Source organism: Macaca fascicularis, chromosome 2 (genome assembly GCF_037993035.2).
Source record: "Macaca fascicularis isolate 582-1 chromosome 2, T2T-MFA8v1.1".
Classification (NCBI taxonomy): Eukaryota; Metazoa; Chordata; class Mammalia; order Primates; family Cercopithecidae; genus Macaca; species Macaca fascicularis.
Window position 1 is genome coordinate 60,130,589 of NC_088376.1, and position 26,490 is coordinate 60,157,078.

The following is a 26,490-nucleotide window of genomic DNA, read 5'->3' on the forward strand; positions in this document are numbered from 1 at the left end:
GATTACAGGCATGAGCCACCGCACCTGGCCTTACCAGTTGATTATTTAAGTGAACCTTCAGCGGCAAAGTTGTTTTAAAACGTACTGATAATTGAGCCTTGTCTGCAGAGGTTGAGGCCATTGATTTAAGGTGGGCCCAGCCAGTGGTTCAATTTTGCCTGTCTTCCAGTGATTGGAATGTACAGCCAAGAGAGTGTAATTATGGTGCTGGCAGAAGTATTAACCTATCTGGATGTCACTGTCTTCACTTTCTGACTAGGCTGCTTCCAGGGAATCTTTCCACCTCAGTATTTATGAGAGATCTATAATTTTATAACAAACTTTTAAAGGAGACTTGGTTTCCTTAAACACAACTGATGACACCAGTTTTCTGGTTTTCTTCCATTTTTGTTTTTACAGCCACTGTCTCACTGTGTTGCCCAGGCTGGCTTTGAATTACTGAACTCAAGGGATCTTCCCACCTCAGCCACCTGAGTAGCTGGGACTATAAGTGGCACACCACTGTGCCTGGTCAGTTTTCTGGTTTTGATAACCTTTGGTTGTGTGAGATATTATCATTGGGGAAAGTTGGAGGAATATATAGGAGAAGTCTGTTTTTGCAACTTTCATGTCTTATTTCCAAATAACCCTAATTGATTATGGACTTCATTGAAACATTGGACTTCAATGAAATCATTACCTATATTTGTAATGACTTGAGAATAATATAATTTAACTTAATTTTGACCTCTGAACTTTTTATTGGCCTCCTGCCCCAAAGGGTACCCTGCTTCTGCTGGTTTAATGTCTCAGAACTTTGGTGTCTTTGGTCTCAGATACCACTTTGCCATCCACTCTCCAGTGGATGGTGGTCTTTTGGATGGTTTGCATGGAGTTGCTGCTGTCCAGGGCATCACCAAGATTGAAGTCCTTGCCGTCTTCCAGCAGGTGGCGGTAGGTGGCAATCTCAGCCTCCAGCTTGACCCTGATGTTCAGCAGGGCCTCGTATTCCTGGGTCTGGCACTGTCCCTTTGCCCGGGCCTGTGCCAGCTCTGACTCCAGGTGCAGCAAGATCCTGTTAAGCTGCTCCATCTGCAGGGCATAATAGGCCTCCACCTCCCTTAGGCTGTTCTCCAAGCTGGCCTTCGGATTTCTCATGGAGTCCAGGTTGATCTCCAAGGACTGGACTGTATGTCTCGGCCCTGTTAGCATCATAGCAGCTCCAACCTGGGCGGACAGTGTGATGACCCCTGTCGTGCTCTCCTCAATCTGCTAAGACCAGTACTTGTCCAGCTCCTATTGGTTCTTCAGAGCCAGCTTGCCATATTGGGCCTGGATGTCTGCCATGATCTTGGTGAGATCCTGAGATTTGGGGACATCTACCTCCACATTCAACCCAGAGCTAGCAGTCTGGGCTTGTAGGCCTTTTACTTCCTCTTCGTGGTTCTTCCTCATGAAGCACAGCTCCTCCTTGAGAGCCTCAATCTGTCTCCAGCTGCAGCCGAGTGACATTGGTGTCATGGATTTCGTTTCCATGGATGTTGTTCTTCACAGACTGGCGTGTGGCCAACTCTGTCTCATACTTGACTCTAAAGTCATCAGCAGCAAGACAGGCATTGTCAATCTGCAGAATGCATTGTCCACAGTATTTGCGAAGATCTGAGCCCTCAGGTCCTCGATGGTCTTGAAGTAATGGCCCCAGTCTCTGACCTGGGGTCCCTTCTCCAGGTGCTGCTGGATTTTGCTTTCCAGCCTCTGGTTCTTGGTCTCCAGACTCCTCACTCTGTCCAGGTAGGAGACCAGGTGGTTGTCAGGCTTTGCATGGTCTCCTTGTTCTGGATGCCACTCATTCCTGCCAGACCCCCAGCCATCCCTGCGGCCAGGACCTGGGAACCCATGCTGCCCCAGAAGCTGGTGGAGTGGGACATGGAGATCCGGGAACCAGAGCCCCTGGTGCCTGCACAGACGCTGGCCATGCTGCTGACCAGCTGGGAGTTGTAGCTGGGCGCCTGGACAGGGACCAGGCACTGGTAGTTGGTGGAGAAGGCAGAGTGAGTGGTGAAGCTCATGCTGTCCAGGGAGGAGGATAAGAGGACAGGACTCAGGCTTTGCCGACCAATTTAACTTATTTTTAAGACATATCTTAATGGAAAATTTTCTCCTCTTTAGAGTCTTCCACTATGCCTCTCCAATAAGCTGGCTTGGTGACGTCTTGATATACTTTATATTTTTACCCACTAGGTTCTTGATTAATCCAGTAAAGGTTCACAAGCATAGGAGGGAGAAGTCTGGGGGATGTGGGTGGGAGGAGGGTCCCTTGCTCTCCAGTAGTGCCCCTCTCTACTTCAGAGATCTGTTCCCAGTGGACCTCTGCTCTCTACTTCCTGTATCTGGCAGTCATTTCCAGGACAGCAGAGCCACCCAGGGCAGTTCCATAATTTTGTGCCCATTTCCCACTCATTTCTGACAGAACCCTTCATTTTATTGAAAACACATGATTGTTTTTACTGTTCCTCCCTCCCAGCTTCAACAAAGGAGGAGGGGGTGGATCAATATTTTATATAGGTATTTACTTAGCATTAACTCATCAAACTGTCATGTTATTTTAAACTTTAGTTTCATTTTTTAAAAATCTATGACACTCTAATTGGAGGTGGCAAACAAAAAAAATAATCATGGATAATCCAGAGGATGGAGGGAGGGCATGGGGCTAGTGGCTCTACTCCCCAAGGTTTTGTAAGGATGGAGGTTTTTAAAAAAATGAGTCTATTTCTGTGGATGGGAGGAAAAAATAATTTTTTAAAATGGTAACTCTGTCCTATCCTTTCAGAGTCAAATTCCAGAAAAATCATACTTTGGAAAACCTGTTATAGTGTCTCTTTTTTGTTTTTGTTTTTTTGAGACAGAGTCTTGCTCTGTCGCCCAGGCTGGAGTGCAGTGACTGGATCTTGGCTCACTGCAAGCTCCACCTCCCGGGTTCACACCATTCTCCGGCCTCAGCCTCCCGAGTAGCTGGGACTACAGGCGCCCGCTACCACACCTGGCTAATTTTTTGTATTTTTTGTAGAGACGGGGTTTCACTGTGTTAGCCAGGATGGTATAGTGTTTCTTTTTCTTTCTCTCTTCCTTCCCCCCTCCCCCCAGTCACCTCCCTCCCCCCCACACACCTTTTTTTGAGACAGGGTTTCACTCTGTCACTCAGGCTGGAATGCAGTGGCACGATCACAGCTCACTGTTGCCTCGACCTCTCTGGGCTCAGGTGATCCTCCCACCTCAGCCTCCCAAGTAGCTGGCACTACAGACGTGCACCACCACTAATTTTTGTATTGTTTTGTAGAGACGGGGGTCTCACTGTGTAGCCCTAGTTGCTCTGGAACTTCTGGGCTCAAGAGATCCATCCACCTTGGTTTCCCAAAGTGTTGGGATTACAGGAGTGTGCTACAGGGCTCGGCTGTGTTACCTTGTTTCTGTTACTTTGTGGAAGGTTGCTTTTCCAAATGTACCTACTTATAAAACATCGACATTAAAATGCAGATGTGGGAAAGTCCACTGGGCGCAATGGCTCACACCTATAATCCCAGCACTTAAGGAGGACAAGGTGGAAGGATTGCTTGAGCCCAGAAGTCTGAGACCAGTCTGGGCAAGAAAGTGAGACCATACCCCCCTTTTTTAAACAAAAAAAAAAAAGAAAGAAAAGGAAAGGAAAGAAAAAGAAAACAAAAATGGAAAGGGTAAGACCTAGTCACAATTATAAAGGATTCAAAGGAAGAGTGAAGCTCGTGTTTTTTTGTTTTTATTTTATTTATTTATTTACTGAGACAGGACCTCACTCTGTTGCCCAGGCTGAAGTGCAGTGACATGATCAAAGCTCACTGCAGCTTCTACCTCCCAGGCTCAAGTGACTCTCCCACCTCAGCCTCCCCAATATCTGGGACTACAGGCACACACTACCAAAACTAGCTAATTTTAAAAAACTGATTTTTTGTACAGACAGAATTTCACCACATTGCCCAGGCTGGTCTTGAACTCCTGGGCTCAAATGATCCTGCTGCCTCCACGTCCCAAAGTGCTGGGATTACAATTGTGAGATGCTGCACCTGGCCAAGCCCACTTTTTTTTTTTTTTTTTTGAGATGTAGTCTCACTCTGTCGTCCAGGCTGGTGCAGTGGCACAATCTCAGCTCACTGCAACCTCCGCCTCCAGGGTTCAAGCAATTCTCCTGCCTCAGCCTCCCCAGTAGCTGGGACTACAGGCACACGCCACCATGTCTGGCTAATTTTTGTATTTTTAGTAGAGATGGAGTTTCACCATGCTGACCAGGCTGGTCTCGAACTCCTGACCTCGTGATCCACCCACCTCAGCCTCCCAAAGTGCTGAGATTACAGGCGTCAGCCACTGCACCCAGCAACCAAGCCCATGTTTTAATTGTATATGTTGGTGCAATAGTAATTACAGTTTTGCCATTTTAATAGCAAAAAAACACAATTACTTTTGCACCAACCTAATATAAACGCATTAGTAGAAATGAATCCAGGTAAGTAATATGAGACTACTGGAAAGTAAATGACTGAATTCCTTGTCACTCTAAGAAAAAATGTGATAGTCTGTAATTGTACACACACAGCAGAGGTCTGGCTACTAAACCCTGAGTTCACCCATGTCTAAAAGAAAATCCAGTGATAAGTAAACATATCATTACTGTTTCAACACAGGCAGGCTTCCAGTGACAACTGAAGAGACAAGTGGAATTATCAGTGGCCTACCTGGGGCTACTGAAGAATGATATACCTGATGTTTAAATTAGTTCTCATTCTACTAGACTCTGTTCCCTCTCTGGGGAGCATGGTTTTCATTATTTACATTTCAGGTTCTTTAATCTTAAAATCACAATTGGCATCATTCCATTAATTTATTCAGCAATCACCAGTAGACCACAGGAATTTAACACTTTGCCACCAAAACCTAGGCAAATGAAGTCCCCAGCTAGAAGGAGCTACACTCAGAAAGACAAATGTTAAGGTGACCAGCAAGTATAAAAAGCAGGCAGAGAAGGGATAAATCGTCATGCTAGATGCCATTATGGAGAAGGTATAACCTTAAGAAGTTGCTAATCAAATTTCTGTTGATGGCAGAGACAGTGGAGCATCTGACTTTATACAATAGCTGTCCTCTCTGTTATATGACTACACACATTCTGAACTGGTTGTTCTCTTCATTAGAAATAGAGTCACTCTATAAATGATTTGTAATGAACACTTACGCATATGCTGCCTGGTACATCTCCTCATATCCCTGGCCTGAAGATTCTGCTGCTGGCTCTGCTGAGAATTAGTCCTGAGACTTTGGGCAAACATAGTTTTCTCATCTTTAAAGTGAGGGAGCCTGACCTTTGCAGGTCTAAAATTATTTGACTCTGATAATAAACATATCTTGAACTTCAGACTCATTTTTGGTTCTTATTTCTTCTTTCTGTGTTAATCACCAACTTCTCTTGGTCCTTCTAGGAAGGAAATTGTTTTTGAATCTCTCTGTTCTGTCTATTCTCACAGCTACACATCTGCTGTTACATCATGTTTGGACCATTATAGTAGCCTCCCAAATGGTCTCCTTGTCTCTATTTTCTCCCATTCCTTATTCATCCTGGGAAATCTCTCAGTCTTTTTGAAATACAAATTTCCCTACCTCACTTTCTTGAACAAAAACTTTGGAGATGAAAAATAGAGATCGTGACTTCTCAGCCTTTTGACTAAGATCAAGTATAAAAGATAGAGATCAAACACCTTTTGGCAGTTGAGGCTTTCCACAATCTAAATTTACCTTGTCTTCTGTTTCCTTGTCACATTACCACCTCACCTTATTCCCCACTGTGTCTCTGCCTGAACCAAGACCAACTGGACCTGTCTGCTCACTAACAAACATGTCATTTACTTTCCCTCATTCTGTTTCTCAAGCCTGCAATATTCTTACTACTCCTCCTTGCTAATCAAATCCTAGCAAGTATTTTGAGACTTGGGATGTTCTACGTTTTGCCGAAAGCCTTCCACCACCTAATCTAACTTACACTAATTTTCCCCTTTCTCAGAGCCCCTCCTAGCGTTTATGACCTCTAGTATGTATTTTGACACAATTCCATACTATTATACACTATTACTGATCTTATCATGGGTGTATGTTTGGACAAAAATAAGACCATTTTCCATTTATTTTGCATCCTCTACGGCACCTGATAGACACTGTATGTTAGGCACATAATCAGCACGCATGGACTGAATTTGCCCACTTGTTTCCTAGTGCCTTTCATAGGCAACCTGGTTTTGCCTTTTCCTTTCCATTCCGGAGCTAATTCCATCCTCACATCTCTGTCCTACCAATACAGCCCTCTCTCCCTATGGAGGCTCCAGAGCCCCCATTTATCATGTTCTCTTTGTAGCACTTGGTAGCAGATCAGCCGTGTTTCCACTTCTGCTCTATTCGTTGTTTTCTTACAGTGGGCTAGTTAAATAGTCCAGGACTTCTGCTTCATACAGGCACGGTCTGCACAACAAGAGCCCTGTTGGAATTGCCATAATCAAAGAGATTGTATATATTGTGGGGGCTGGGGAGGGGGTGGAAACTCACAGAAAGCAGTACGGTGAAGTGTTTTGGTGTCTAGTATACATGTAGGCTCTGGGACAGTTTTGGAGATAGGTCTGGAAATTGGGCATATGTGACTGAGATGTATGGCCAATGGCAATTTCATAAACTGAACTATAAAGTCAACAAACCCACAAATTTGCTTTTAGAGCTAAAGTTAATATTACCCAGGTCAATCTCTCTCTCTCTTTTTTTTTTTTTTACACACAAAAAAACTAAGGTCCAAAGAAGTACTTGAAAATAGTAGAAAATAAATATTAGCTGATTGCAAATAATCTAATCAAGTTAGTCTTTAGACAGATTCATTCTTTATGGTATTTACTGTCAGAACCAACTAGTCTTGGTTTTAGTCAGCAGTTCAAGAGTAAATCATACTTGTCAGCATGACAATTAAATAGGACCCATCAAGGGAATCTGGCTTTGCTGACACCTTGATTTCAGACCAATGAACCTGACTTAGGACCATCTGACCTCCAGAACTATAAGAAAATAAATGTGTGTTGTTTTAAGCCATCAAGCTTCTTGTAATTTGTTACAGCAGTCCTAGAAAATATACAGTGACCTTAGGGATTCTTCAAGTAAGGTAAACTTCAGTAATATCTTTATCTCAATAGCACTGGAAAATCAGATAAGCCATATTAATTATGTTTTTTAATGTTACCAGGTGTGGGCCACCAGCCTTAAGCCAGGGGGAGCTTTGTAAGACAGGAACATATAAAATGATAAAAGCTTCACTACATACAGTTTTCCTGACTCTGATTCTGAGTGGGACAACCAGTGAAAATTGCAGGTGAAGAGAAGAAATGCATATTTATATTCCTCCACTGGGAAAAAAATACTGTCAAAAGCTATGTGACTTGAGGTAAATTAATTTGCTTATTTAGGCAATTATTTAAGCTCAGTTTACTCACCAATAAAATGATAACACCTACCACAAAAGATTGTTAGGAGGCAAAATGATTATAGATTAATTCATGTATTTTCCAGTCCTTGGAAATGCAGATTCCCTATGTGGTGTTGGTCAATGGTTAATGCCTGTTTTTCTGGCCAGGGATTTTTGATCTGCCAGCTGTGAACAGTTTGTCTTCATTCATTCATCTTTAAATTCTTACTTATTAAGTGACAAGTAAGTACCAGGTTCTATTCTAGGCATTGGGAATGTTTCTTGTACAATTAAAAATAGAAAGGGACCTAGCAAGTCCCTGGAAATGACATTTTTAAAATGATTCCATTTTCCTTTTAAGGATTAAGTTGTAATTTTATTTTGAGCAACCAAGTGACTGACCCCTTTTAGTAATGTTTTCTATTTCATAATAAACATTCAACAGAAATAGAATTTCATGAGGAAACTTTTACAAATAATGAGAATCAGCTATTCCGAAGCTCCCTACACATTTTAACTCGTGTCCTCCCAGGAACACATTCATTAACTATTTTGAACACTATAAAACAAAAGTAAACCGGCACCACATCAAGTTCCCTGCATATAGTTGTCATGTCTGTTTAAATTCTCTAGCAGTTTGTGTGTGTGTGTCTTGTGATATTTTTCACAGTTCCAGGCCAGCTGTTTTGAAGCATGTTCCTAAATTTGGATGTGTCTGATTATTTCTTCATGATTAGATGCAGGTTAAATATTTTTCAAGGAATACTCCATAGGTAGTGTTGTATCTACTCCATGCTTCGCATCTAGGGGCACACATTGCCCAATTTTTTGTTCAATTATTGGCTAATTTTTATCATTTGTTAAGGTGGTGTCCATCACATTTCTCTATTGTAAAAGTACCTTAACACCCTTGCAATTAATAAGTAATCCATGGGGTTATTCTTCCACAATAAATAGCATTCTCTATAACAAATATCAGTATCAAAGAAAAATGGCCTATAATGAAATTTTGTACAGTTAGAATGACTTTAACAAACTTCTAGTGAGTATTCACTAAACTATGTTATGCTAGGTACTAAGACCAAAGTGGTGAACAAGTAGAGTACACGGAATGCTACATGAAAGGGCAGAATACTGCAGGAGCATACAGGAGAGGAGCAAAGACCATTACATGTGAAGAAATGGAAGTTCAGAGATGTGAAAGGACCTGACCAAGATTTTAGATCCAGTAGCAGAGGTGAAATTAGAACTGTGGTTTTTCTCATGCCCAGTCCAGTGTTCTCTCCATGACCACACACAATGGCTCTACTGTAATGTTGGTTCTCTGGAACAAGTATAGCATTTGTTACCACAGTGAAAACAATGATACCTTAGTATTAAAACAAGAAGTTTTCTCCAGATCCGCCACAAGGTGCTTTAGAGGGAATTTCGATTTAAATTATGTACATTGTAACATTAAAGTCACTGGAGACCTAGTCTAGTTTTGCCTCAGGAAACTGTTTCTTTATAGAGTCACTGTCACACATACACATAGGCACATACACACGCAGGCACATGCAGACAGCACATAACTGGATATTGCTTACCAGCCCCATCTTAAAAATACCACAGAACAAGATTTTTCTTTTCAGCAATGAGGAAACAGTTCAGAGGTATCTACATCCTAGTCTTGAGAGTAACGACTTACATTTGATACAGAATTTTTATAGTTTACATAGTATTTTCATATACTATCACTGGACTCTTGAAAACAACCCAGTTAAGGCAGGTGTGGTTGGGCACACCTGTAGTACCAGCTACTCAGGAGACTAAGGTGAGAGGATCACTTGATCCCAGCAGTTCAAGTCCAGCCTGGGCAACATAAGGAGACCTCATCTCTTAAAAACACCTGAATTGGCCAGACACGGTGGCTCAGGCCTGTAATCCCAGCACTTTGGGAGGCCGAGGTGGGTGGATCACCTGAGGTCAGGAGTTCGAGACCAGCCTGACCAACATGGTGAAACCCCATCTGTGGTGTTAGCCGGGTGTGGTGATGCATGCCTGTAATCCCAGCTGCTTTGGGAGGCTGAGGCAGGAGACTCGCTTGCATCCAGGGGGCGGAGGTTGTAGTGAGCCAAGATGGCGCCATTGCACTCCAGCCTGGGCGAGAAGAGCGAAACTCTGTCTCAAACCAAAAAACAAAAACCCACCTGAATTATTTCTTAAGGTGGGAAAGAGGGATCAGTGTAAAATGTTGGCTGGATTACTGTCTTGCCTTTAGATATAAAAATATCTAGTGTATACCTAATTTTCAGAATTAAAAAACTAGGGAACGATCAAACGTATATATATCTTCTTTTTCAAAAGCCTGTGGCACCCAGTGTTTCCAGGTGGTCTCCCATTCAAGGACTAGCTAAGCAGGTCGGACCCTGCTTAGCTTCCAAGATCAGAGGAGATAGGGCAAGTTCAGGGTAGTGTGGCTGTGGACCATACGTTTTTATACATATAATTTATATTCATTCAATCGATCCTACTCGGAGCAGGACGATCTCAGCTTCAAACTCAAAAGCTGGATCTGGTGGTCAGCTCTATCAGGCAGTGTTTTGTCATGGGATTTAAGATCTCTTGTGCTTAGTTTTGGATCTGTAAACATAAATCCCAACCCGAACTCTTCCCTGTGCTGTCAGAGTTCAGGGAGAAAGGTGGCAGTAGAGAAGTCATATACTGGAAAAGCTTCGACTCTACCCTGTCATGAAAACTTTCAGGAACATTTCTTATTTCTTTTTAGAGACAACGTCTCACTATGTTGCCCAGGCTGTCCTCGAACTCCCGGGCTTCAGCAATCCTCCCGCCTCACCCTCCGATGTAGCTAGGACTACAGGACCCCGACCCGGCGCCGCCTAAGAACTGTTTTTAAACGTGAAAGCCACGATTATCATTTGCTTTTTGCTCTTCCTTTCATCTTCTCGATAAGAAACCTCGTAACACACTGCTTGCTTTGGGATAAGTGAATTCAAGTATTATTATGGCATTTCCAATTTTCACGGAAGAACTTTGGCGATATCACAATCGTCACAAGCCCTGAAAGGGCCATCAAAGGTCAAGCAGGGAGGTGGGTTTCCTGGAGGGCTTCACTGTGGAGTAAGTGACTGGAGGGGGCTGATCAGTTTCCCCTTTCCCGTTTCCCAGAGCTCAGTGGTAGTCGGCTGCCTACACCCCGTCAGACAAGTGGCCTGAGTCCCCCGCAAACCCTGCAGGTCCGGCCGCCCCCGCCAAGCCTCAAGGCGTTCAAGCCAGGAACGATCGAGGTCAGCTCTGCCACGGAACATGTTTAAGACCCGGCAGCAGGTTCCGGGGGAGGTAAATTGACTTCACAACGGTCGAGAAGGGGGAGCCCGCCCACTTCGTCATTTCTCGGACTCTCAGGGGACTCGCCGGAAGAGCGGCTCACAAGCCGGAAAACCGGCAAATCCGAGGTCTCTCGGCTCATGCGCCGCGCAGTCCTCTTCGCGTGGTTACCGTAGAGAGGATCCCTCCGCCAGCCACTGCATCCGGCGGCCGGATCTAACTTGCCTGCCAGGGTTCTACCCATGAGCGGCCGTGACGTAGGCGGTTCTTTCCCTTGGCCCCTCCCTCCGCGGCACCGCCTCTTGTGACGTAAGCCTCAGAATCCTCTGGCTTAGTCCGTCTCTTTTACCCCCCGCCTGACCCTCCCTGGGTCTGAACAAAAGTAAAAGTCATTTTGTCATTTCCTGAAACTTCAAGTTAAACCTTTGAGCTGTTCATTTCCTAAAAGGGCGAAAACGCGGACACTCCTCGAGCTAGTTCATCGCCTTTTAACCTGGGAGTTCTGTTAAAAGGAAGTAACTGCAAAATGTGTTCGCTGTTAGGTTTCTTTGGAAGCTTTGGGTTGTGTTCATGCGTTCTCTCGGCGTGTGAACTGGGAGAAAGTGGAGCGCCAGCCATATAAAATGACAACTTTGCATATGGTGGCTGGGAGGTATGATGCCCATTCTAGCTTGATGAAATTAATGTAATTTTAATTAAGTTTAATTTTCGTTTGAATTACCCAGGAATAGCATCTTGAAAGGCGGGGCATAAAAAGCAGTTAAAGAGCTTCGAGAAACGGTTAATCTTTTTGTAAACTAAAGACCAAATGAATATCCAAGTGCATTAGAAAAGAAGTAAACTTATAAGGGCCGAAGGGTTTGTCTGCAATTTACAGCTAATTAATCTCAAAAAGATTTCTGTGACTTGCCCAAGAGAGGTGGAGTTGGGGCCACTGTTTTCACAGGGACACCACCAGGGCCCGCTTGAATACTGCTGCCCTTAGGACCCGCCGTACATGGCCGTCCAGGGCCTCTTTTCTTGTCTTCCACTCTCACTTGTCTGTTCTCCCCTTTCCATGTCTTTGGTTCCTTTCCTGAGTTTCCCTTGTCTCCACTCCCCTTCCCGTTTGCTTCCTCTGTCTCTTTAACTTCTGTTTCCTTGATGGTGGAGTCAACTTTCCTTTCCCTTAAAAGGCCATAAAAGGAAATATAATTATTTTTAAAACGTCTTTTCATAAGGCTTGTTTTCTTGTCCTAAGCCTGTTTTTTTTGGGGGGGGGGGAGTGAAAAAGTTCATATACAGATAGACATAAAACTTCCTCTGGTAAAAGCTGCCCTCTATTTTCTTCCACAGCTATCCTGTGAAAGTAGGAGTGTGTGTGAATGGTGAAGCAAAGAGAGGGAGACATGGGTTCAGTAGAAGAGGGAGCGCAGTGTGTGTAAGGAGTTAATTAGAACCAGAGGGCCTGGGTCTGTGGCTCATGCCTGTAATCCCAGCACTTTGGGAGGCTGAGGCGGAGGACCCTTTGCACCACTGCACTCTAGCCTGAGCAACAGAGTGAGACCCAGTCTCAAAACAAAAACAAAAACAAAAACAAACCAGAAACAGGAGAAAAACCATCCATATAAGCAGAGAGGTACTTAAAATGTTGCAAAACTCAATTCCAAATAACATGTCTGTGGATTCTACAAAATCTAGGAAGCGCATATTTCCAATCAATCTTTGTATATTCATCTGTAATGCATTTCCTTAGATGATTTGGGTCTTTTAGGAATAAATCTGTAGCTTTAGCTATCCCCAAAGTAATCACAGGCGTTCACTGTCTATTCAATGACAAAGTATTGTGAACTATTCTATGAAATAATAAAATATCAGTGTTTTCAGACTGCGTGCCCTTTTCAGTAGCCTTTTCAGTGTGATGGCACCTGTGCCCAGTTCTGCCAGTGGATGTTGTTATCTTTGATCTACAGTTGGGAAGCTAAAACCCAGAAGGTTACTTGTCTAAGACTAGACGCCTCCAAGAAGGCAGAACTGTGGCTGCTATTTCCAATTTTCTAGTCTCTGAACATGTAATTAAAGAACTAATTTCCAATTTACAATGAATAATAGAATTTACTAAAACATAACAACTGATGAAAGTGTGCTGTTTTATTCCCAATTTCTCTCTCTCTCTCTTTCTTTCGTTTGTGACAGTCTCGCTCTGTTGCCCAAGCTGGGGTGCAGTGGTCAGGTCTCCGCTGACTGCAGCCTCCGCCTCCCAGGTTTAAGCGGTTCTCAGTGCGTCAGACTCCCCAGTAGCTGGGACTACAGGCAGGCGCCACTACATCTGACTAATTTTTGTATTTTTAGTAGAGGTGGGGTTTCACCGTGTTGGCCAGGCTGGTCCCAAGTTCCTTGTCTCAAGTCATTTGCCCGCCTTGACCTCCCAAAGTGTTGGGATTACAGGTGTGAGCCACTGTGCCCGCCCCAATTTGTTTCTTTGGTGTTGGTAATTCTGCTTGGTCAACAGTAACTTGCAGAAATTGATTGGAACATATATATATATATATATATATATATATATATTTTTTTTTTTTTTTTTTTTTTTTTTTTTTTTGAGACGGAGTCTCGCTCTGTCGCCCAGGCTGGAGTGCAGTGGCATGATCTCGGCTCACTGCAAGCTCCACCTCCCGGGTTCACGCCATTCTCCCGCCTCAGCCTCCGAGTAGCTGGGACTACAGGCGCCCGCCACCACGCCCGGCTAGTTTTTTGTATTTTTAGTAGAGACGGGGTTTCACCATGTTAGCCAGGATGGTCTCGATCTCCTGACCTCGTGATCCACCCGCCTCGGCCTCCCAAAGTGCTGGGATTACAGGCTTGAGCCACCGCGCCCGGCGGAACATATATTTTGATAAAGTATTTGAAGGTATTCCTGAAGTTTGATTTATGTTTCAGGAGCCTATATTGAAAGAAAATAAACTGCTGTGTATTCCATAATTTAAAGATAATTGTTCATTTTGGTGACATTTGGTAGTTGGATAGTGGAGACAAATGATGGTACTCTATGATCTTCAATCTAAACATTTATGTTAGGACAAATTATTCCCTTATCTGTATAATGCTTTATTTTTGCCCTGACCTCTACAAATCACAGTAGCACCATTATTCGATCTTGTTCTCTTTTTCAAAAAATTCTACCTTCCAAGGTGGTGGTTCTTTCAGTTTATAAGTGAACCATAAAGTAGTTGGAAACCTGGATCCCAGGATGGTAGAAATACGAAGCTTGTTTATTCCAAGGACAGTTTTATCTATGTATAGGACTTTTTTGTCCTTACTGTATACAGCATTTTAATGGGGAGGGGGAAGTAGGAGCATTGTTGGGGGTCAATTTAATTTTTGTAGTTTTAAAAAACAAACATTTCTGTTCTTGTGATAGTTTGCTAAGAATGATGGTTTCCAGCTGCATCCATGTCCCTACAAAGGACACAAACTCATCCTTTTTTATGGCTGCATAAGGGCCTATCATGGGGAGGGGGGAGGGGGGAGGGGGGAGGGATTGCATTGGGAGTTATACCTGATGTAAATGACGAGTTGATGGGTGCTGACGAGTTGGTGGGTGCAGCACACCAACATGGCACAAGTATACATATGTAACAAATCTGCACGTTATGCACATGTACCCTAGAACTTAAAGTATAATTTAAAAAAACCCAAAAAACAAAAAACAAAAAAAACAAACATGACTGTATCAGTCTTTAAAATCAGCAATAGTGTTATACTGCTAGAACTTTAGAACATACAGACATGAAATAATATCCTCACCAGAAAAGTGCTAGCCAACTCCATTATTGGGAAGCTTGAGAGTACATTTTAACAACATCTACACTTAGGGGATAAAATTTGAAACAAGAGTTCAAAGGACAAGGTTTATTAACCTTATCCTTTTGTCTTACAAAGAAGACAGAAGCTCTCACAATTAAACAGTTTGAACAGAAAGATGAGCAAGGGATTGGTCTTTGTATGTTTAATTACTGTGAAGCTATAATGGAAAACCTCTTGTGGGTCAACATGTATTTGCATGTTTGCAAATAATGTTTTACTTCAGATTATTTAGAAAATATTTTATTCCAAAGTATTGTGAACTTTCAAACATCTATTCTGTAGATGATTGAAACATTTTGGATAATTAATCTGTTAATTCATATTGATACAAATATCTTTGACTGTCATACTCTGTTGCAGCTACTATCACTACATAGCAGATTGGCCCAAATTAAGCATCTTGAAACAACCATTTCTTATGTTCATGGATTTTGGGGCAATTCACATCAGACATGACAGGAATAATCTCCCCTTCTTGTGGGATCAGGTCTCATCTCTTAAGCTGGGCTGGCTCAAAGACTAGAATCGCTGATGGGAACACTCATACCTGGCTGCCTTATATGATTTGGTTTCCTTACAGCTAGTGATCTCAGGGTAGTCAGACTTTTTACCAGGCAGTTCAGGATTCCAAGCCTGAGTGTTCTAGTGCACAAGGCTGCATTGCCTAATATAATACCAAGCTTCGGTATCACGTCCACAGTAGTCTGTTGGTTGAAGCAGTCACAAGCCTGCCCATAGTCAAGAGGTGTGGCCATAGATGCTACCCTCTCTACCTCTCCATGAAGAGTATAAAATAACTTACGACCCTGTTTAAAAACTGCCGCTTACTTTATTCAGCCCTCTTATACTCATATTCAACTCTGAAGAATTTTTCTTTAGATATTTTCCCAAAGGGACTACATATTCATAAAACCCCCTACATGTGGGTGAAGGTCAGTTAAACTGCCATGGGGTGATTTTTCTTTCTCATGGGAAGCAGGTGGAATTAACAGACTGTGGCTGCTGTTTTTAAACAAGGTATGTCAATATCTGTATCCCTTCTGAGACGAGTTGTGTTTCTTCAGTAAGGGAGAACATGTAATCATGCCCTGTTGAAAGCCCTTTTGTTTAGAAATCATGCTTGCTTTTACTCTTTATTATTTGGATATATATGTATGTCTGGAAATAGACTGAGAGGAAACTTGCCTGTTGATATCTTAATAAAAGTAATTAAAACATTCCCAAGGCTGGGACTAGGACGAGGTGAGTGAGGCACTTGCTTCAGCTGTAAAATTTAAGGCTATGCCAAAAACTCAGTAATCCAAATGAATATTTTCGTGAAGTATTAAAGAAAATTAAATCTAATGCCAAGCAATCTATAATCAAATATCAAAGTTTTAGATAAAGACAGTATATTATTTTCCTAGGGCTGCTGTAACAAAGTACCCAAAACTGGGTGGCTTAAAAGAACATACATTTCTTTTCTGTCAGTTCTGGAGGCTGGGGCTCTCAGGAGGAAACCTCATGCCTCTCTGCTAGCTTCGGGTCATTGCCAGCAATCCTTGGTGTTTGTTAGCTTGTCTCCACTCATCTGCACCTCCATCATCACGAGTTCTTCTCTGTGTGTCTCTGTGTCCTCTCCTTTTCTTTTGAGGACACCAGCCACTGGACTTAGGGCCCATCGTAATCCAATAGGACCTCATTTTAAATAATTATATTTGCAAAGACCGTTTCCAAATAAGATCACATTCTGAGGCTCTGGGTAGACATGAATTTTTTGGAGGCATTGTTGAACAATACAGATAGGATCAGTGTTACTGATTTTTTTTTTTTTTTTTTTTTTGCCATAAGATCCAATGTGGCTGAGCATGGTAACCCCCAGTCTGCCTCAACATCCAAAAACTTGCTCACACCTATTACAGGAGTAGATATTAAATATGTTTTGGGCAGGGCACAGTGGCTCATGCCTGTAGTTCCAGCACTTTGGGAGGCTGAGGCAGGTGGATCACCGAGGTCGAGAGTTCGAGACCAGCCTGACCAACATGAAGAAACTCTGTCTCTACTAAAATTACAACAAAATTAGCCGGGCATGGTGGTGCATGCCTGTAATCCCAGCTACTCGGGAGGCTGAGGCAGGAGGATCACTTGAACCCAGGAGGCGGAGGTTGTCGTGAACCGAGATCACACCGTTGCACTGCAGCCTGGGCAACAAGAGCAAAACTCCGTCTCAAGAAAAAAATAATAATAATAAAATAAAATAAATGTGTTTTGACTCAAAATAGACAATGCATTACAAGATTTTTTTTTAGTAGTTAGCATGGTCTGGCTACTGCTAAGTGAGCTGCTGTTCCGTCACCTCTGGAGCCCAAGACTGAGAAGTTTCACCCACTCATCTATTTCAGCTGCCACATACCTGTATCATGACTCCTAAATCTGTCTCTCCAGCCTCATTACTCTATGAATTCTAGATTCCTTTTTCTGGTGGCTCCTGGACATCCCAACTTGTTAGCCTAAAGGCATCTCAAATATAACATATTTCAATGAAGCATTTATATCTCCTTGTCCTCTTCCCCATCTCCTTCATTGGCATATTCATCCTCCCTGTCCCCTAAAACAAACCCTTGAGAGTCTGTCTACTCTGATCTCTCCGTCTTTCCCAGCATCTTGTCTGGTTCCACCTCAGAGACAATTCTGGATCACCTTCCTCTGCCATGATTCTCAACATTTTATCAGCAGGTATCATCTTGGGTATGGAGATGTTCCTATAGAATATAATGTTTATCATGATCTGCTTGGAAAATAAGAGTTGTGACTGTGTTACAGGTTTGGATACTAAATATATTTTGCCTCAGAAAATACGGTGAATTATACATAATTTTGTCAGGATGACTTTGACATTATATATGGTTATATATATATAATAGACATATACTCTGTATTATATATATAAACTATGTATTTTATATATACTTAAACCCTATATATTTACACACATACACACACACACACACACAGACAGTGAGAGAGAGAGCGAGCATGAGCCTGGGCTTACATGATTCTGCCTTCAGGCTCAGAAAGGGATTATGGGCATACACTACCACCCTCATACTGGATGTTATGTTTTGATGCTTTAGTATTGCTAAACCTGGTCACCCGAAGCAAATTCCTTCTAGTCTCCGTTTTGCTATAATAGAAACTGTTCATCCTGAGGATGCTGCTCCCTTGTGGCCCTCTCTAGTGTGGCAGTCCACAGGCCTCCTACCCCTGACTCTGAAGCAGAGTGGAAGTCCTCCCTTCTCCTTCTGGTCACTTCTGGACCATATTCCCCCCTCCACCCTATCCCTACCCCAGTTTTTAGTATCACATTAGCAGATTGGCATACTCTATTATTCCACAGTACAAACATTTATGAACCTCCTGAGTTCTTCTCCCTGTTTTTTTGAAGATTTTTACCTTCAGGTTCACTGCCATTCTCTGAAGTGACACTGATTTCAGCATCCAAGTAGATGATCTTCCAGTAGCTAGATTTCATGGTTCCTTGACTTCCCCTTTTCCAACAATTTTGTTCTCTCTCTGTAGCAGCCACTCTACTCCCGTGGACCTACTTTAAACTGTGTCATCTCACATTCAAGCCATCATCTCAGTCTTACTTTACCACCTCTAATCTTTGCAGCTCACTCTTCCTAGTTCTTTTCACCCCACATTATATTCTCACTATTCTCTTTACCTGGTTTAAATCCCATGATGAGTCATTATAATAACTCCCTTGCATAACTCTCAGCACCCAACTAAACCCACCCAGCGTAATATAATTGCAGAAAGACACACAACCATGCTTCCCGGGCTCACTCTGAATGACCCCAACCTTGAGTGGGCCCTTAATTCTGTGTGGCGACCGCTCATTTCCCTGGAACATTCACCTTCTCCTAGATAACCATTCTGATAATAAACACTCTCCTGGATACCTAGTTTTCACACCTTCCCTTCTTTCTTCTGACCTCTCATACCTCTCCCATCATCACTCTATCAGTTTCCTTAAGAAAACAGAAGTGATCTGAATAGACCTCCTTGGCGATCACCACCTGTCCACTCACCTTCTGCACCTGGGTCTACATACTCTGCCTTCCCTGATGTTTCTGTGGGTGGACTGTCCATGATCCTAGCTAAGAGCAGCCCCTTCATGTGTGCCCAACAGCTCTTCTTCTTTCATTTATTCAAGGTAATTACAGCAGCAATTGTTCCCTCCTTCTGTATTATCAGTTGACTTTGAGATAGGGTCTCGCTCCGTCACCCAGGCTGGTCTCAAACTCCTGGCCTCAAGTGATCCACCTGCCACAGACTCCCAACTCACTCAATTGATATTAATTATATATTAATCAATATCAGTCAGTTAATATCATTATTAATCAATGGATTGTTCATCAGTACACAATCTGTACTTTGTCTAATTAAAAATTAAGCCTCTCTTTTGATCTCTCATCTGCTCTAGCTACTGCCCCATTTTCCTGGTTTATTTTTTTTACACAGCCAAACACCTTGCTATGGTTTGGATGTGGTTTATTTGTCCCCTCCAGACTTCATGTTGATATTTGACCCCCAGTGTTGGAGATGTGGCCTAATGGGAGGTGCTTGGATCTTGAAGGTAGATTCCTCATGAATAGCTTAGTGCCCTTCCTTAATGGTGAGTTCTCACTCTACTAGTTTCTGGGAGAGCTGGTTGTTCACAAGAGGCTGACACTTTCTACCCACTGCCCCCCATCCGCTACCTTGCTTCCTCTCTGGCTGTGTGATCTCTGTACACACTGGCTCCCCTTCTGCCTTCTGCTCTGAGTGGAAGCAGCTTGAGATGCAGATGTCCAGTCTTGAATTTTCCAATCACCAGAATTGTGAGCCAAATAAAATATTTTTCTTTTTTCTTTCTTTTTTTTTTTTTTTTTGAGACAGGGTCTTGCTCTGTCACCCAGGTTGGAGTGCAGTGGCACCATCTCAGCTCACTGCAGCCTTGACCTCCCAGGCTCAAGTGATTCTCCCACCTCAGCCTCTCTAGTAGCTGGGATTACAGGTGCGTGCCACCATACTTGGCTAATTTTTAAATTTTTTTTGTAGAGAAAGGGTTTTGCTATGTTATCTAGGCTGGTCTCAAAACTCCTGGACTCAAGTAATTTCCCTGCCTTGGCTTCCCAAAGTGCTTGGATTATAGGCCTGAGCCACTGCACCCAGCCAGATTTATTTTATTTATAAGTTATCCAGTCTCAGATTTCTTTATTGCAGCACTAAATGGAATAGACACATCTCAACATTTTCCTAATTCCTCTCTTTCCATTCTTTATTGGACCCACTCAAACCAGGTTTCACCCTTGCCGCCTCAGTAGACCTGCTCCTATCAAGGTCACTGTGACTGCTCTACCATTGGTTAATTCTCACACTTTACCTTTCCCAGCCCATCAGCAGCTGTGACACAGGGGCCTCTTAATTGGCTTTTCTGCCTTTACCCACGTTCCCTGAAGTCTGTTCTCAACACAGAAGCCAAAGTGATTCTTTTAACAGCTTTATCACTGGGTCAGCTCACCCCATTCTTCTCCTTAACAAGTTCATCCTATTAATAAAAGCCAAAATTTAAATCATGTCCTAAAACTCTCTCAATAATTCTGGAAACTTCTCTCCTTCTGTTCTCTCATAGATCTATCCCTTCTAAGCACATTGACTTCCCAGCTATTGTTCCGACACACCTGGACACACTTTTCCTTAGGATACTTCAGTAGGGAGTTTCTTCTGCCTAGAAAGCTCTCCACTCATCATTATTATCTGTCCTCTCCAGCCCTCCTTCCACCCCCAGCACTAGAATGCAAAACCGCTAAGGCAGGGAGGTTGGCCCTTGTTCACTGCTCTCGGTGCTTGTTCACTGCTCTCACACAACCTCGGTGCTAAGAATTATGCCTATAGTAGTCCTCATACAATGTTTGTCCAATGACTGAAAGACCTCATGTTTTGTCCTCATCCTGTACCTTCCTACTTGTGTAACCTTGGCCTGGAATGCCTTTTCTCCCACAAGGAAAGTATTCATTCCTTCAGGCTTACCTTTTTGGTGAAAAGTCTTTTTGTTTTTCTTCTTCCTTTTCTATTACCCATGCTGGTGATTTAAATACACTTAACCACAATTACCTTTATTATCCCTAAGAAACTTAAGATTCAATATGGCCAACTAGAGGCAGCCAGGAGGAACATCTGTCACTGAGGGACCGGGACATCAGGAAGACTTGAACGCATTTAGCAGATCTTTGGAGGAAAGGCATTAAGAGTGGACAGAGGGAGGACACAGATACTCAGCTGAAGGGAGAGGAAGCTGGGAACACTGCATGGGGCTACTGCACACTAGGATTTATTCCTGGCCCCCAATGACTCTTGGGGAAAGGATGAGTTGAATGGGCAAGGACTGACCCACCCTCACCATGGACCTCTGGAATCCTGGCAGCCGAAGACCCCATGACCCCCATGGACACTTAAGCTGTCAAGGATAGCTGCTTAGAGAGGTAGTAGAGGCAGGACTCCAGCCTGCAAGGAGCCCAGGGGGTTTGGTGCAGGAGTGTCTGAAGTGGAGCATGGCCAGGGATGCCCATCTCTCAAGGCTCACCATGCTCCCCTAGGAGAGTTTAGCCTTACAGGAGCTATTGAACCTGAACAGAGCAGGACCATCTTGCCTATGAGATGTGACCAGTCTTATCTGAGTGCCCCACTGTCTGCTAGACTCTTCTTGGCCTGTCCAAGTCTGCTTGTAGTGCAACCTCAGATGCCCAAATAGGGTGCGTTTTGTGGATCCATATCATAGATCCTTTGTTGTCATACCATCAGAGAGCTCCAAAAAAGCAGCCTGTGCCAGTGTGCACCAACCCACCCACATCCTCCCCTGACTGCAGCCTCCTTCGTGTCACTTTGCCTGCACTCATTTGCCCAAGTCCACTCCACACTGCTTAGCCAGCATGGTGCCTGCCCTCCTTCTCTGGCATGGGTGTGCACATGTACCCCACCATGCCACTGTTGCTGATGTGAGTGCATGGAGGCCAGTGGCCCTGTCCCCCACCCTGTGCTACCATTGCTGCTGCTGCGAGTAAAAACACACACATGGAGCCGATAGCACTGTCCCCACCAGTGCCTTCTCCCTGTGCACACACCAGTACCAGTGTGAATGTGTACAAAAAGGCGAGTGCCCCCAAGCCCACCAGCACCCCACCTAAGCTGCCGAGCATGGTCCCCGCCTTGCTGCCACTGTTGTTGGCATTTGTGAACAAGCATAGATCCTGCTACCACTGCCCCAAAGAAGCACTTTTGCTGGCATCACCCCCTGGAGTATTGTTGCCAGTGGTCCTAACCTCCAGCAGCCAAAGGACAAAGCCAGGGGCCCGGTACCAGCCCCCCAGAGTGATAGCATGCATCCCAGAAGTGCTGAGCTGATCCTTGGTCTCCTAAAATCTTCCAGAAATGAAGACAGTCAACTTAACCCACCTTATATAACAATGAAACTCCCAAGGGCATCAAAGAAGATAAAAGCAAAAAAAATTAAAACTCATCCAAAGGACAGCAACTTCAGATATTGTAGGAATATCAGCCCATGCAAATGAGAAAGAACCAGCACAGGAATTCTGGCAACTCAGAAAGCCATAGTGTCTTCTTATCTCCAAATGACCACACTAGTTCCCCAGCAGTGGTTCCTAAGCAGGCTGAAACAGCTGAAGTGACAGAATTAGAATTCAGAATATGGATAGAAATAAAGATAATTGAGATTCAGGAGAAACTTGAAACTCAATCCAAGGATTCTACGGCATACAATAAAATGATGCAGGTGATAAAATACAAAACAGCTATTTTAAGAAAGAACCATACTGATCTGATGGAGCTGAAAAAGTCACTTAAAGAATTCCAGCCTGTAATCCCAGCACTTTGGGAGGCCGAGACGGGCGGATCACGAGGTCAGGAGATCAAGACCATCCTGGCTAACACGGTGAAACCCCGTCTCTACTAAAAAAATACAAAAAACTAGCCGGGCGAGGTGGCGGGCGCCTGTAGTCCCAGCTACACGGGAGGCTGAGGCAGGAGAATGGCGTAAACCCGGGAGGTGGAGCTTGCAGTGAGCCGAGATCTGGCCACTGAGCTCCAGCCTGGGCAACAGAGTGAGACTCCGTCTCAAAAAAAAAAAAAAAAAAAAAAGAATTCCAGAATATAATTGCAATATTAACAGATAATTGACAAACTTGAGGAAAGAATCTCAGAATCTCAGAGTTTAAGACTGGTTCTTCAAAATAACTCAGATAAAAATGATGAGCAAAACTTCTGAGAAATATGGGATCATGTAAAGAGAAGAAACCTGTGTCTCATTGGTATCTCTGAAAGAGAGTGAAGGAAAGCAAGTTGGAAAACATCTTCCAGGATATATCCATGGAACTTTTCCCAACCCTGCTGGAGGAACCAAAATTCAAATTCAGGAAGTGAAGAGAACCCCTGTGAGATACTACACAAGACAACCATCCCCAAGACACATAGTCCTCAGGTTCTCCAAGGTCAAAATGAAAGAAAAAATGTTAAAGGCCGCTAGAGAGGAGGGGCAGGTCACCTACAAAGGGAACTCCATCAGGCTAACAGCAGACCTTTCAGCAGAAACGCTACAAGCCAGAAGAGATTGGGGGCCTATATTCAGTATTCTAAAAGAAAAATTCCAACTGAAAACTTTATATCAGCCAAACTAAGATTAAGATAACTATGATAAGCCAGGGAGAAATAAGATCCCTTTCAGACAAGCAAACATTAAGGACGTTTGTTACCACCAGACTTGCCTTACAAGAGGTCCTTAAGGGAGTGCTACATATGGAAAGAAAAGACCATTACTGGCCACTAGAAAAAGACACTTAAGTACACAGATCATTGACACTATAAAGCAACCACACAAACAAGTCTGCAAAATAACCAGCTAACAACATGATGACAGGATCAAATCTGCACATATGAATACTAACCTTGAATGTAAATGGGCTCAATGCCTCAATTAAAAGGCACAGAGTGCCAAGTTGGATAAAGAAGCAAGACCCAATGGTATACTGTCTTCAAGAGATGCATGTCACATGCAATGACACTTATAGGCTCGAAGTAAAGGGATGGAGAAAAATTTACCAAGCAAATGGAAAACAGAAAAAAGCAAGGGTTGCTATTCTAATTTCAGACAAAACGGACTTTAAATCAATGAAGAAAATTTTTAAAAAGGGCATTACATAATAATAAAAGGGTCAATTCAACAAGAAGACCTAACTATCCTAAATATATATGCACCCAACACAGGAGCACCCAGATTCATAAAGCAAGCTCTTAAAGATCTATGAAGAGACTTAGATAACCACAAAATAATAGTTACAAACTCCAACACCCGACTGACAGTATTAGATAGATCAGTGGGGAAGAAAACTAACAAAGATATTGAGGATCTGAACTTTACACTCGACCAAATGGACCTAATAGATATCTACAGAATTCTCCACCTCAAAACAACAGAGTATACATTCCTCTCATCTGCATATGGCACATACTCTAACATTGACCACACAACTGGCCATGAAACAATCTTCAGCAAATTCACAAAATCCAAAATTTGGATCACAGCGCTCTTGGATCACAGCGCAATAAAAGCAGAAATCAATACTAAGAAAATCACAGGCTCACAGGCAGGTGCACTAGCTCATACCTATAACCCCAGCACTTTGGGAAGCTGAAGCAGGAGGATCGCTTGAACCCAGGAATTTACAACTAACTTGGACAGCATACTGAGACCTCAACTCTAAAAAAAAAAAAAAAAAAAAAAAAAAGAAAAAGAAAAGAAAAGAAAGAAAGAAAGAAAGAAAGAAAGAAAGAAAGAGAATCTCTCAAAACGAAACCATATGATCACATGGAAATTAAACAATGTGCTCCTGAATGACTTTTGGGTGAACAATGAAATTAAGGCAGAAATCAAGAAATTCTTTGAAACTAATGAGAACAAAGATACAACATACTAGAATCCCAGGGATGCAGCTAAAGCAGTGTTAAGCGGGAAGTTTATAATGCTAAATGCCCACATCAAAGTTAGAGAGATCTCAAATTAACAACCTACCATCACACCTTGAGGAACTAGAGAAAGAAGAGCAGACCAAACCTAAAGCTAGCAGAATGCAAGAAATAACCTAAATCAAAGCTGAAATGAAGGAAATCAAAATGCAAAAAAAAAGTAAAAACAATGAGTCCAGGAGTTGGATTTTTGAAATAATAAATAAGATAGACTGCTATCTAGACTAATAAAGAGAAAAAGGGAGAAGATCCAAATAACACAATCAGAAATGACAAAGGGGATGTTACCACCAACCCCACAGAAATACAAAAACCCTCAGGGACTACTTCAAATACCTCTGTGCACACAAGTCAGAAAACTTAGAAGAAATGCATAAATTGATGGAAAAACACAACCTCCCAAAATTAAAGAAATTGAATCCCTGAACAGACCAATAATGAATTCTGAAATTGAATCAGTAATAAAAAGCCTGCCAAACAGAAAAGTCCAGGACTAGATATAGATTCACAGCTGAATTCTACCAGATGTATAAAGAAAAGCAGTATCATTCCTGTTGAAACCATTCCAAAAATTTGAATGGTCTCTAACACACTCTATAAGGCCAGCATTATCCTGATACCAAAACAAAGCAAAGACACAAGAAGAAAAGAAAACTTCAGGCCAACATCCTTGATGAGCACAGATGCAAAAATCCTCAACAAAATAAGCAGACTGAATCTAGCAGCACATCAAAAAGCTGTGAAGTTGCAAAGTTGGCTCAGCATATGCAAATCAGTAAGCATGATTCATCACATTGTGAAAGGAAAATAAATCTCAGGACCCCAAAATCATTAAGCCAAAGGGAAAAGTCAAGCTGGCAACTGCTTAGGGAAAACTTGCCTCCCATTCTATTCCTAAATAAGATAGCTACAAATATAAAATGGCTGCATACCTCCCTCACAATTTGCCCACAGGGAAATTCCTTGTAGACAAAGGACAGGCAGAACTCAAAGTAATCCTTCTGCTCTTGTGAGATAAATGCATATCTGATTGCTCCATTTGCCCTATTATTTCACTAAGCCAGACTAAGGAATAAATGACTATTCCTGTAAATTGTGCATTCAGTGAAAGGCTAATCAGAAACTCAAAAGAGAGAGGGCACCAAGATGGCCAAATAGGAACAGCTAAAGCCTCCAGCTCCCAGTGTGAGTGACACAGAAGACAGGTGATTTCTGCATTTCCAACTGAGGTACCAGTTTTATCTCACTGGGGCATGTCAGACAGTGGGTGCAGGACAGTGGGTGCAGTCCAACGAGCAAGAGCCAAAACAGGGAGAGGCATTGCCTCACCCGGGAAGCGTAAGCGGGAAGGGAATTCTCTTTCCTAGCCAAGGGAAACTGTGACACACAACACCTGGAAAATCGGGTCACTCCCACCCTAAGACTGTGCTTTACTAAGGGTCTTAGCAAATGGCACAACAGGAGATTATATCCTGTGCCTGGCTCAGAGGGTCCCATGCCCATGCAGCCTCCCTCATTGCTAGCACAGCAGCCTGATATCTAACTACAAGGCAGCAGTGAGGCTGCAGGAGGGGCATCCACCATTGCTGAGGCTTAAGTAGGTAAACAGAGTGGCCAGGAAGCTCGAACTGGGTGGAGCCCACCATAGCTCAAGGAGGTCAGCCTGCCTCTGTAGACTCCACCTCTGGGGACAGGGCATAGCCAAACAACAGGCAGCAGAAACCTTTGCAGATGTAAATGTCCCTGTCTGACAGCTTTGAAGA